This window comes from Piliocolobus tephrosceles, unplaced genomic scaffold, assembly GCF_002776525.5.
Source record: "Piliocolobus tephrosceles isolate RC106 unplaced genomic scaffold, ASM277652v3 unscaffolded_20, whole genome shotgun sequence".
Lineage (NCBI taxonomy): Eukaryota > Metazoa > Chordata > Mammalia > Primates > Cercopithecidae > Piliocolobus > Piliocolobus tephrosceles.
Window position 1 is genome coordinate 1,931,114 of NW_022302087.1, and position 13,853 is coordinate 1,944,966.

The window sequence follows — 13,853 nt, forward strand, 5'->3', positions numbered from 1 at the left end:
CTGTATTCTTTCTCGTTCCTCTGTTGTGAACAAAATTCTGAGGAGTTGTTGACAATCATCCCAGGTTGGTTGGTGGGTAAACATAACACTGTCTAAAAGGGCTGTTAAATCTTTAGGATTATCAGAGAACCTAGCATTCTGGGTTTTCCAATTGCACAGGTCACTAGTGGAGAATGGCCAGTACTGGAGTCTAGGGTTGCCCGTGTCATCGGGGGGTTCTATTTCCCTCAGGGGGAGTGCCACAGTGGAATCAGGGGGACGCGAGTTTATTTCCCATTGAGCACATCCGCGTTCCGCCCCGCCGGCCCCCCAGAGTTACTTTCACTTTCGACGGCCCCCGCTGCAGCAGCAGCCACTGCTTCCCGCTCTTCGAGGTCCTCTAGGGGGGCTGGGGGCTGAGGGTCAGGAGGGGGATGATAAGGCGGGGGTTCTAATGGCAGGGGATCCTGACTGTCTTCTAACACAGGGTGCGGGGGAGCAGACGGTGTTTTTGGCCTGCGGGGGTGTTCTGTTGACTGTACCACCAGAGCCCTACATGGCTCTGGCGTCAGTACAAAAGCAGTTAGCCAAGGGGGTGGGTTTTCTACAAGGTCTTGCCACACCAGGATGTAAGGGATCTGATCAGGATGTCCTGACCGCCCCGGCAGGAAAATTTTTGATTTTACCTTAATGATAATGGGGAGGCAGAAGGTCCCCTCAGCTGGCCACCCTACACCAAAAGTGGGCCATTCCGAGCGGCAGAAAGTTACCAATTTCCCTTTTCTGAGTTCTATGCTAAGGTCATGGCCCCTTGCCTTAACATCTTTAAAGTTGTTTATAAGAATGGAGAGTGGAGTACTCTGGCTATTACCCATGGTAGTAGAATCCTAGAGATAGAGAAAAGAGTAATACCAGAAGAACTGTACTCCTTTTTTTTTTTTTTTTTCTCCGAAGAAGGTCCTGAAAGTGAAAGTAAGTTAAGTAATTAACATAACAATAATCGCCAGCACGTCTCGGGTTTAGCTCCTGATCAGAAACAGATGGGCTAATAAATACAGAGCCCCAGACGGGTGCCGGGGGACGTCTCCCACTGGCCCCTGGTGGCTGTCTTATAGCACGTCCGCCAAGACTATGCCAACTGCCGATACAGACCCCGCGGGATTTTTCCAGAGGACACAGAGACCACAGACAACACAGAGACTCAAGCCCGCTGACTTACTGAATCTGCTCACAGCGACGACCCATTGACCTGGGGTCTGGTGGGCTTAGGGGAATCCCGGACGAGCCCCCAAATGTTGTGCCCGAAGTCGCGAGACCCCAATAAGTGACCACCAGAGTCCAGAGTCAAAGCCAATTAGCCGGGCCGCTTTATTACGAGTTCGAACTCGGACCTCTCCGCTTGATACAATGGCAGGTCAAGAGAGAGGCCCCGGCTGCTGTTTTAGGGTTTCTTTTATAGTGAGGTACAAACAAGTTACAGAAAAACAGTAGTTATAAGCTTATTATTGGTTAACATTTAAAGTTGAACATTCTTTTTTTGCAACCTCAAACGGCTGGGGGTTTTCAAGATAAGTTGTTTGTGTAAGCCCGGGGAGTGGTCACATGCATGTATGTTGTAACCTCAAACAGCTAGGGGTTTTCCAGATAAGATAAGTTGTTTGTGTAAGCCCGGGGGGTGGTCACATGCATGTATGTTTAGAAATTTTCTCTTAGGGGCTTTCTATTTCAATGGCAACGTTTCCAATTCTAATTTACTAATACAGATTTTTTTCCTTAACTTGCTATAGTTGTATACCCTTTTCTCTTACACTGTAAAGCTTAATTTCTAATTACGTGAACATATTTTATAATTTGCTTTATCTTTCAACATATAGAACATTGTTTCAAAATTGCAATGCCAGGTTTCCTACCAATAACAAATCTATTGAGTGAAGTTGAAGGTTTATTGCCTTATTTCATCTTTAGGCTACATCCTTGGGATGAAATGTCAGAGCACCTACCTCCCTATTTTTTTTCAAAATGACTTGGGATAATTATTTCTCTTTGTGGTTAGTTCACCAATTTGACATAATTAGATGCATTCACTTTACTTTGTTTGCAATTGCAGGATGTGCTTTTTAACTGTGATTGATCTTTAACTGTGATTGATTGAATATATACAATTTTTACATATGTTAAAAATCAGAAACATAGTAAAAGGTATCCTCAGAAAAGTCTTATTTTCATCCTTATCTTCTACACCTCAATCTCCACATCCTTTTTTGTAAGAATTTTTAGTTTGGATTATTTGTCTAACATTTGCTTTTTGTCCCCTTCAAAATTGGGCAAATAATATAGATTCTTCTTTTCTTTTCTTTCTTACACCAACAAAATGGCATGATATACATTGCTTTGCACCTTTAGCAAAGATGTAAAGCTTACTTTTTTTTTCTTCTCAATTTTATTTGGAGCATTTCAATCATATAGAGAAGTATATATGACCTCTTCATGGGATTCATGGAAGGGTTGGCTTGTTTACTCAACCCACAACTCTCAACCCCTTGCAGGACAGGGAGCGTGCACATGAGCGAGTGCAGAGGCCAGGACAAGCACTCTGGGCAACCGGCCCATGACTCCTGGAGCCCCAGAGGGCATGAGTTACAGCATGCTCTCTTAGTTTTGCCATCTGTGGTTGGCTTTAAGTGTTAGACAGCTCAGTGGAGGGTGGAGAGTCAGTGTGACAGCCTCTTGCACTTGCACCCAGTTCCTTGTCTGGTGTCTAGGAGGAATCAGGTCGTATGAACAAATTGAAGATGGTAAATGCAGAGAATTTTATTGAGTAGTGGAAGTGGCTCTCAGCAGAATGGGAAGCTGGAAAGTGGATGGAGGGGGAAGGTGGTCTTCCCCTGGAGTTCAGCTGTCCATGGCCAAACTTTTTTCTGAGGTCCCACCATCAAGCTGTCCCTCTGAAGTCAAGCTGCTTCTCACCAATGTCAAGTTGCTTCTCCTCTTCTCTACTTCTCTGCCATGTTGCTCTGCCACTTCACTGCTGGGGTCTGGGGTTTTTATGGGTGCAGGATGAGGGGTGGGCAGGCCAAGGTGGTTTTGGAAAAGGCAACATTCATTTGGGAAAACAGGAATGCATGCTCTCACTTTGGGCCAAGGGTCTAGGTTTGAGGGTGGAGCCCTCACCAGGGACCCCACCCTTTTCTACCTAGAATTTCCCTGCCTTCTGTCCACATCAATATTACCACCAACTATGTACAAGTATTCCATTTTCTCCACATCCAGCCAACACTTATTTTCTACTTTTTCTTTTGGAAAGTAGTCATCATAGTGAACATGAAGTGGCATTTTATTGTAGTTTTGAGTTGTATTATCTAATGATTAGTGATATTAAGCATCTTTTAATATGCTCATTGACTTTTAAAAAATTTATTATTATTATTTTTTTAGACAGAGTCTCACTCACTCTGTTGCCACCAGGTTGGAGGGCAGTGGTGTGATCTCTGCTCACTGCAACCTCCACCTCTCGGGTTCAAGTGATTCTCCCACCTCAGCCTCCTGAGTAGTTGGGACCACAGGCACCCACCACCATGCCCATCTAATTTTTGTACTTTTAGTAGAGATGGGGTTTCACCATGTTGGCCAGGCTGGTCTTGAACTCCTGAGCTCAAGTGATCAACCTGCCTCAGCCTCCCAAAGTGCTGGCATGAGCCCCTGTGCCCAGCCTCACTGGGCACATTGGTGGCCATTTGTATGTCTTTGGAAAAATGTCTATTCAAGTCCTTGTCTATTTTTGAATTAGATTGGTTGTTTTACTGTTGCTGAGTATTAGGGGTTCTCTGTATATTCAGGGTATCAGTACCTTATCAGGCATCTGAGTTGCAAATATTTTCTGTCATCCTATGGGTTGTCTATTTACTCTGTTGGTAGTGTCTTTTGATGCACAAATTAAAAAAAAATTTCATGAGATGCAGTTTGTCTATGTTTTTTGTTGTTGCCTGTGCAAGAAAAGAAACTGTCAAATCCAATGTTTTGAAGTTTTGCCCTGTGCTCCAGCTCCATATTATTTTATTTTGTTGTTTTGAGAGGGAGTCTTGCTGTGTCACTCAAGCTGGAGTGCATTGGCGCGATCTCAGCTCACTGCGACCTCTGCCTCCTGGATTCAAGAGATTCTCTTGCCTCAGCCTCCTGAGTAGCTGAAATGACAGGTGACTGCCACCATGCTCAACTAATTTTTGTATTTTAGTAGTGATCTGCCAGCCTTGGCCTCCTAAAGTGCTGGGATTACAGGTATGAGCCACTGCACCTGGCCCTCATATTGTTTTGAAGTAAATCTCATATATATCATTTCATATTTAATCATAAATAAGTCAACAAAACTCAAAAATTTAAGAATTCCTTTTCAATACTTAATATCTATTTATCTATCTATCCATCTATCTACCTGAAAACCACAATACCTTTATCAAACTTAGACATTAGCCATTTCTTAATATGATAAAACATCCAGCAAACATTCAACTGTCTAATTATGCAGCTGTCTCTGTTTGGGTACTTTAGAGTCCCTGTCACTGAAGCTCTCTCAACTGCAGTCCTTAATACAGGCTAATACATCTGTGCTTCGATGGTGGATTAATCCTTCCTTTAGCAATGTGGAATCTGGTGAAGCCCTTAGTATCTCTTTGCTGAGGTCTGTTAGCCCTATGAGAGACCTCGCTAACAGATTCTAAGATAATCCCACACCGGCTTTTGTATACACACCTACATCAAGTCCATAGGAACACCCCTGGACCCTTTGCTCTGGAAATTCTGAGATTTTAAGCTATCCAATGTCATATTCCCTCCTTTGGCTTCTCCTCTAGACAGTGCTGCTCTCACCCCTCAGATTTCTCAGGTGAGAGCATTATTCCCCAGGGCAGCCCCCCGCACTGTGGAGACATATTATATGCTCTCCAAGTGGTTCCTTGGAACCCTCTCACTAGGCTTGGAATGAGAGTACTGGTTTATGTCTTTTATGTAAGTGAGAGGTATAGAAATGTCTGCACAGAGCTTATTCTGAGTGGTAGAGATGGCCTGTTTCACAGCTGTCTCTGCTGTCTGATGGCTCTTGGCTTTGTCCTCAGCAGAGTTGTCCATTTTAACATCCTCTTACATATGCAACCACCCATTTGGGCAATTCAAATCTTGTTTGAGTTGAATGAAGGGGTATCTTTATTTTTCACAGTGGCACACAAAGGTGGCCAAATCTGAAGACTGATAAATGTTACATTTTCTTAAACATTGCATTCTTCAACTTCTGGTTTGTGAATCCTATGAATTTGCAAATAAAGCACTTAGCATGCATTAAAGTATCTGTTAGGTGGTTTGACACTTCATTTTGCAATTCCAGCCAGCTTTTCTCTTTCAAGGGAGCCCAGGACTTGGCTGCAGTTTGTCCAGGCTTGTAGAAACTTCAGTTCTCCCATCATGTGCTTATTCTTACACATTGAGTTTCTGAGCTCAGTTTGATAGCATTTTATATTTGATGGAGAGGAGCACTTTCATATTTTGCCTTCTTGCATCTAAATATAAATAAAATATTTATATTTAAATAAAAAATATTTAAATAAGATTACTATTACTTTCTGCAAAAATGCCTCCTAAATGCATTGGTTACTGTTGTTTCTAGATAATTTGTGAGGTCTCCACATGGACAGGTCAAGTCACTGGTTAGTTTTACGTTCTTGTGGTATAAAGTTTAGTTTCCACAGTATATTTCTACAAGTGCTTATCAGCATTATCATCAGCTTTCTTTTCCATTCATAGAAACACTCTGAAATGTGCATTTTCTGTATTGAGAATTAGTGGTTGCTTAGAAAATTTTTGCCTTCAGGCAAAAGCTTTTAACAGATAACCCATATGGCAAGAAAGTTCATAAAAAGAGAACTGGATTAGGATTCAAGAGACCTGAACTAAAGTTAAAGAATGCTTGTAAGAAACTATAAAGCAATGCTTTTATTCTAATTTTTAATGTTATTTTAATAGTTTAAAATCTTTTCTGCATAAGCATATTCTTTTCCAGAGTGCTCCAATATATGTATTATTGATAATTAATACAAAGAAATAATCCCATAATTTGCCTAAGGCTTTGTAGTTTTCAAAGTACTTTCATAGATATAAAAGCCCAGAAAGTTAAAAAGTCTAATTTTTTTAAGAGAAAAAATGTTTTTAGATTACATCAACTTAGTTGAACATTCTCCTTTTTTAAAGAATGAAAAAAAGAGCTAGTCATGATGGCACTCTTCTGTAATCTCAGCTACTCAGGAGGCTGAGGCAGGAAGATTGCTAGAGCCCAGGAGTTCAAGAGAGACTAGCCCAGGCAATATACCAAGACCTCATTTTAAAAAAATGTCCAGTACAACATTATAGAGATATACAACATAAAAATGAAAATTATCTGTAGCTACTTTATTAACCATTGCTTATCATTTGGTATTAATTTTCACAGTATTTATTTTTCCAAACGTGTTTGTAGTGTTTTTCTCTTTTTTAAGCTAAGAAAGAACTGTATTATCCAAGCTGTTTTATACCTTTTGTTCCATATATCAATTGGTTTTGAATGTCTTCCCATGTTTACATTATGTCAAATTGACTTCATCTTGTAAATTCCTGTACAATATGTCATTCAGTCAATCATTTATTGATAGACTTTTAGATTGTTCCCAATATGTCCATAATATGAGTAATGTTGTAAGAATATTATCAGACACATATCTTTGGATCTTCTGCATGTACATCTGAAAAATAAATTCCTGTTTAGCATAGCCATGTCAAAAACTAAGAACATTTTCAAATTTGAGATGCATTTCCAAATTGTCTTCCAAAAACGGCTGTATCAATTTTCCTTTCACCAACAGTAAATAAAGAGAGTTAGACAAACTAATGTTCTTATCATCTATTTCCACATAGGTAAAATGAGTGGGCTGGACTATATGCATTTATATTCTAATTGCTTGATTGTCTCCTAAGGTCAGGTACTACGATTTGCTCGACACTAAATTCTTAGTGGGCAGAACATTGCTGGGCACATAGTAGGTCACCAATAATTATCTGCTAAACAAACTGATCTGTAGATTACTTCCAATCTCATGTTTTATGCGTAAATGGTAATGGTAATGTCAATGAAATATTTTAGTGTTCTTTCATAGATGGCTAAATCTGAAGTAGCATGAACTGCTGGCGATTGGTAATCAGGATGGCTCCTAATTTTCTAAAGTTCTTATTTAGTCTTTTTCAATTTGATAATATAGTAGGTTGAAAATAAAACCGTGCCCCAGTTCTTTCATAGGGGTAGGCAAATGATCGAGAAACTCCTTTTCTGCACTATAGTGAAGAGGTAAATAAATTCCATATTCCAGAAGATCTTCAGGCTGCTGCACCTCCAGCTCATAAAAAAATTTTCCAAGCACTTTTACAATTTTTTTTTTTGAGGCAGGGTTTCTCTCTGTCGCCCAGGCTGGAGCACAGTGGCATGATCATGGCTCTCTGTAGCCTTGACTTCCTGAGCTCAGGTGATTCTCCCACTTTAGCTTCCTGAGTAGCTGGGCCCACAGGCGTGCACCACCAAGCCTGGCTAATTTTTGTATTTTTTGTAGAGATGGGGTTTCACCATGTTGCTCAGGCTGGTCTTGAACTTCTGGTTTCAAGCGATCCTCCTGTCTTGGCTTCCCAAAGTGTTGGGATTACAGGCGTGAGCCACAGCACCTGGCCACTTATTAAACAAATTTTAATAGAACGTCCTCTGTTCTTACTGACAGTTTTAGGTTTTCATACCTATTCTTCTCCAAAATAATTATGTCTTGGCTTTTCATGAGAATTTCTAAGAGTATATGGTAGAAATGCAAGCCAGTAGTGATATTTTCTTAGCTGAACATGGGAAAAATTGTAAGAAGGAAAGGTTGTGCTGGAATTGCTAGGTCAGATCAGTAATGGTAAAAAGATTTTATGACTTGGAGCTCAATATAGAATATTTTCTTCCACTTTCAACTTTCCTGTTATCAGAGGATAAAATACAGTACGTTGGAAAATGTGTGACATCGGGATCAGGTAGGCTTGGGTTCAAAATGTTGGTTCTGCCACCGAGCAGTTCTGAGTCAGAGTATGTCCATTTCCTCCCCTATAAAATGGAGAAAATTATGATATCTACTAATGAAGATTTTAATGAAAATTGATCCAGTTCCTACTTGAGATCTCAATGTAGTCATCATCTCCTCTAAGAAAGTATTCTTGACTCCCTTCTCTCACAAGGTAAAGTAAAATATCTTTTGTCTGTGCAAATTGCCACCACTCCCCACCTACTTCCCACTCCACATAAGAATTCTATGCTATCGCTGCATTTCTTATTGTATTAAAATTGCATCTGTATATGCCTGTCACTCCCACTAGACTGTGAGAAATTTATAACTCATATCTCTAACACTTAATAGGGAATCTGCCTATCAAAAGTATAGTCTTAGTAAATGTTTGTTGAGTGAATAAATGACATATTTCAAGTGCTTGCACCATACTTAAAACACTGGAAACATCAAATAATGTGTTCTTTTTTGACCTCTATCATAAATAGGGGCCTGAAAGTTTTATTAAAAACATTCAACTCTTGCCCATGATGCTGTAACTAAGAACTATAAGGTTAGGACTGTTTTTTTTTTTTTTGACTCATTCTAGGTAATTAGATACACTAATGGGCATGGTTCATGGAAGGTTAAGATTTAACAAACTTGATGAATAACAGGATGAAAATTTCTTTGAACCTTTAGCCGTAGCCTATGCACATGCATCCAGAAGGAAAATTAATTGTTTGGCCCTTTGTTCATATTTTTTGTAAATAAATAACTTGGCAGTGTTGATTTAGATCATCAAAGCAATGTATTGGCGATCTTTTTCATTTGTCTCAGCTGCCTTATTGCATTACAAATGATGTTAATTCTGTGCTTAATTATGCTTAACGTAGTTTATAGGCAATCCAGTGTTTATCAGTTGGACATAGCAAAAATTCTGTTGTTTTCTTTCCATCTTCCTTCTGCTTATCATTTGTTGATTTTTGAAAGCAGCTGGAGTTGTTCCATGTGAATGGAAACAATTATAAGGCTGTACAATCTTCTCTTGAGAGAAATGCATTTCTCTCTAGAAACCATCTTATCAATAAAATCTTTGCTTTTTAAAGAATTGATATATATTCTCATGCAAACTTTTAACCTGATCTTTGCTGTCCTCTGAGATCAAAAGAAATCTCCACTCAGATTATAAAAAAAAAAAAACCTCTCCACCTACTCAGGATTTTCCAAAAGCCTATGTATTTCATTCATTGAAATAGAACCTCTATCTATCCAAATTGACTGCTATAGCCAGTCAGACATGTGTTGATGTTTTAAGGAAATGATAAATGTTTGAGATGAGGGATATGCTAATTATCCTGATCTGATCACTGTACATCATATGTATCAAAATATCACTATGTATAATTATTGTCCATTTAAAAAAAATTTTTTTAATTGTTTTATTTATTTATTTTTAAGTGGAACGTTTCATGAATCTGCATGCCATCCTTGTGTAGGGGCCATGATAATCTCTGTATTGTTCTGAGAGTGACAGAAGGCAGCCAAATGCCCAGGTGGAAAGGGGAGGTCCCCAGTGAAACCCCACCTCTAAGCAGAAGACAGTTTAAAGCCTGAAAGCTAAGCTAAAAGTTAAATCCTCAGACTGGATTGAGAGCTTGTCTTCCTGTTTGGCGTGCTTTCCTCTGACTGATCCCCATCCTTCACCTATTTCACGTATATCTACCCTTTCCTAATTGGTTTTCTACACTGTCATGCCCATCATTGAGTGTTGTCTTTGCTTTAACTTTTTTTGCATACTCACAAGCCAATCAGCATGTACTTCCCATCCTGTGCCTATAAAGACCCCAGATTCAGTTGGTAGAGGAGAAGACAGCCTGACTTCAGGGAAGAGACAGCCTAACTTTGGGAAAGATGACCTGCCCTTTTCATCCTCTCTCCAGCTCCCCTCTCTGCTGAGCGCTCTTTTCATTGCTCAGTAAAATTCTCCACCTTCACCATCCTTTAATAATCCATATGACCTCATGCTTCTTGGACTCTGGACAAGAGCTTGGGACCCACCAAGTATGGGTACCCAGAAAGGCTGTCATACTGGCCCTTTGCCCTCGCCAGCAGAGGGCAGCCATCCTACGCAATGAGGCAAGGGGCCAACCGAGCTGCTAACTCACCTCTGTTGTTGGACTGTGGATGGTGGAACTAAAAGAGCACTGTAACACCTACTCTGGGGCTTCAGGGTTGAAAGCACCTTCACCTGAGTGCCTGCATTCCCCGTGAGGCAACACGCTTAGTCTGGCTGCAGGTTCCACACGGACGGAGCTTGCTCCTGTGTCAGCACCCAGAGCAGCCGGCCAGATCCCACACTCACTCACTTATGTGCTCCCTTCTGCAAGGGGCTGAGCGTGGTGGGCGAAGTAGAGGGGAAAGTCCCTGTCGTGAGTCCAGGGAAGGGGTCAAGAAAAATCCTGCATCAGTTCCAATTTTAGTATACGTGCTGCTGAAGTAAGCAAGAGAAAAAGTTGTTTAAAAAGCTCATGTTAATATAATGATTGGATATTTGTATCTTAGATTCTCATATTTTCTTTTTTCTTTCTTTTTTTTTTCAGATAGAGTTTCACTTTGTCGCCCAGGCTAGAGTGCAGTGGTGCGATCTTGGCTCACTGTGACCTCTGCCTTCCGGGTTCAAGTGATTCTCCTGCCTCAGCCTCCTTAGTAGCTGGGATTACAGGCACCCGTCACCATGCCTAGCCAATTTTTGTATTTTTAGTAGAGCTGGGGTTTCACTACGTAGGCCAGACTGGTCTCAAACTCCTGACCTCAGGTTATCTGCCTGCCTCAGCCTCCAAAAGTGCTGGGATTACAGGGATGAGCCACCGCGGCCAGCCAGGTTCTTATTTTTTCAATTATTACACGTATCTTAGAATTTGAAAAGGAAGTAGCTTTTGTTTAATATTTACTTTATTATTTGATATTTTATTGTCATTTTTATTTTAAATTCAGGGGGTATACGTGCAGGTTTGTTACAGGGTATATTGTGGGGTGCTGAGGTCTGGTTTTTTTTTTTTTTTTTTTTTTTGAGACGGAGTCTCGCTCTGTCGCCCAGGCTGGAGTGCAGTGGCCGGATCTCAACTCACTGCAAGCTCCGCCTCCCGGGTTCCCGCCATTCTCCCACCTCAGCCTCCCGAGTAGCTGGGACTACAGGCGCCTGCCACCACGCCCGGCTAATTTTTTGTATTTTTTTTATAGAGACGGGGTTTCACCGTGTTAGCCAGGATGGTCTCGATCTCCTGACCTCGTGATCCGCCCGTCTCGGCCTCCCAAAGTGCTGGGATTACAGGCTTGAGCCACCGCGCCCGGCCTGAGGTTTGGTCTTTTATTGATTCCATCACCTAGATCTATTAGTGATACATAGTGATAGTGAACATAGAACCCAATAGGAAGTTTTTCAGCCCTCCCTGTTCCTCCTTTTGGAGTCTTCATTGTTTATTGTTCCTATCTTTATTCTGTGTGAACTCAAGATTTAGCTCCCACTTATAAGTAAGAACACGTGATATTTGGTTTTCTGTTTCTGCATTAGTTCGCTTAGGATAATGACCTCCAGTTGCATCCATGTTGCTGCAAAGGACATTATTTAATTTTTCTATGGCTGTATAGTAGTCCATGGTGTATATGTACCACATTTTTTAAATCCAATCCTAGGTTAATTCCGTGTCTTTGCTATTGCAAATCGTGCTGTAATGAACATATGAGAGTATTTGTCTTTTGGGTAGAATGATTTATCTTCCTTTGGTATATACCCAGTAATGGGATCGCTGAGTCGAATGGTAGTTCTATTTTTAGTTCTTTGAGAAATCTTCAGACTGCTTTCCAGAGTGGCTGAATTAATTTACATTCCCACTAAGCATTCCCTTTTCTCCACAACCTTGTCAACATCTGTTGTTTTTGGACTTCTTTTTTTCCTCTGTACATAGTGATGACTTTTTAGTAATAGCCCTTCTGACTGGCGTAAGATAGTATGTCATTGTGGTTTTAATTTGCGTCTCTCTATTATTAGTGATGATAAGCATGTGTTCATGTTTGTTGGCTGCTAGTGTCTTTTTTTGAGAAGTGTTTGTTTATGTCCTTTGCCCACGTTTTAATGGGGTTGTTTGCTTTTTTCTTGTTGATTCATTTAAGTTCCTTATAGATTCTGAATATTAGATCATATTTGGATGCATATTTTGCAAATATTTTCTTCCATTCCCTAGATTGTTTGTTTGTTCTGTTGATCACTTCTTTTTGCTGTGCAGAAGCTCTTTAGTTTAATTAGTTCCATTTGTCTATTTTTGATTTTGATGTATTTGCTTTTGGGGTCCTCCTCATAAATTTTTTGCCTAGGCCAGTGTCTAGAAGAATATTTCTTAGATTTTCTTCTAGAATTTTTGTAGTTTGAGGTCTTACATTTAAGTCGTTAATGCATCTTGAGTTAATTTTTGTATATAGTAATAGATATAGGTCCAATTTCATTCTTCTGCATGTGGTTAACCAATTTTCCCAACAACATTTATTGAATAAAGTGTACTTTCCTCATTGTTCATTTTTGTTTACTTTGTTGAAGATGAGCTGGTTGTAGGTGTGCAGCTTTATTTCAGGAGTCTCTAAAATGTTTCATTGGTCTATGAGCTTTTGGTTAGTATTCACTTTAAAAGGATCATTTCAGTGGGCTTGACCGTAAGAGATAAATTCGTTTTTTAAAATTTTATTTTTTTCAGAGTAGGATCAAAACTACAATTAGAATATAAGTGTAAGTATTGAAAAGCAATGTAGTTATGTGATTTTCTTCCTAAGAGTTCTAAGATCAAAATATTTAAGAAAAACATTTTTGGTGGCTATCATGAGTTTTTAAAGATTGATGTAATTTCTGAGAGGATTTTTGCAGGTAAAATTTAGGTCATTATACAACATATGAGTTATGCTCTAAAATTAATAGTTATATTTATCAAGTGACTATTCTGTGTCAGTTGTTTTACATACATTACAATGATCTCATTTAGTCCTTAGAGAAAAAGCAAACATTGAAAAGGTGTGTGCAGTGGTTCATGCCTGTAATCCCAGCACTTTGGCAGGCCGAAGCAGGTGGATTGCTTGGGGAGCTCGAGACCAGCATGGGCAACATGATGAAACCCATCACTACCAAAAATACAAAAAATTAGCCAGGCGTGGTGGCATGTGCCTGTGTTCCCAGCTACTCAGGAGGCTGAGGTGGGAGGATTCCCTGAGCCCAGGAGGCAGAGGTTGCAGTGAGCCAAGATTGTGCCACTGCATTCCAGCCTGGGTGACAGTGAGACACCGTCTCAAAAAAAAAAGAAATAAAAAAGATGAGGACCCGAAAGTTTATAATTTTGTTTAGATTTAGTAGGTGGAAGGTGCAGGATTGGAGGCCATGAAAAAATGCTCACCACTGGTCATCATGCCACATTTTAAAGGATGCAAAATCTCTAACTAGAAGGTTATAACCAGAAGTTTGTAAAATCCTGTCCTCTAACCCCTTAACACCACCTCCCCCAAGTCCTTAAAAATAGTCCAGTCCTCAAACACTGGATTCTTTTAATTTCTCTAGGGTTAAAATTGCTTTTTTTCTGTGTAGACAAAGGAAGCAGGATCAGGATGGAGGACCAGATGAGAAGAGAGTTTGGGCACTTATTTGTTACCACTGTGAGCAACATGCTTTGAACTCTCTGAATCCTCAGTTGCTCATCTGTAGAGTGTGTATTTAACGGTATGCAGGCTCACAGAATCTGTGGCAAGGCCTAAATGAGG

The 13,853-nt window shown here is 40.1% G+C and overlaps 1 pseudogene; it reads right to left on the reverse strand.

Moving 5' to 3' along the window:
* Positions 1–9,511: 9,511 nt before the first annotated feature.
* On the reverse strand, positions 9,512–9,610 carry LOC113225276 (annotated as a pseudogene).
* Between the last annotated feature and the right edge of the window lie 4,243 nt (positions 9,611–13,853).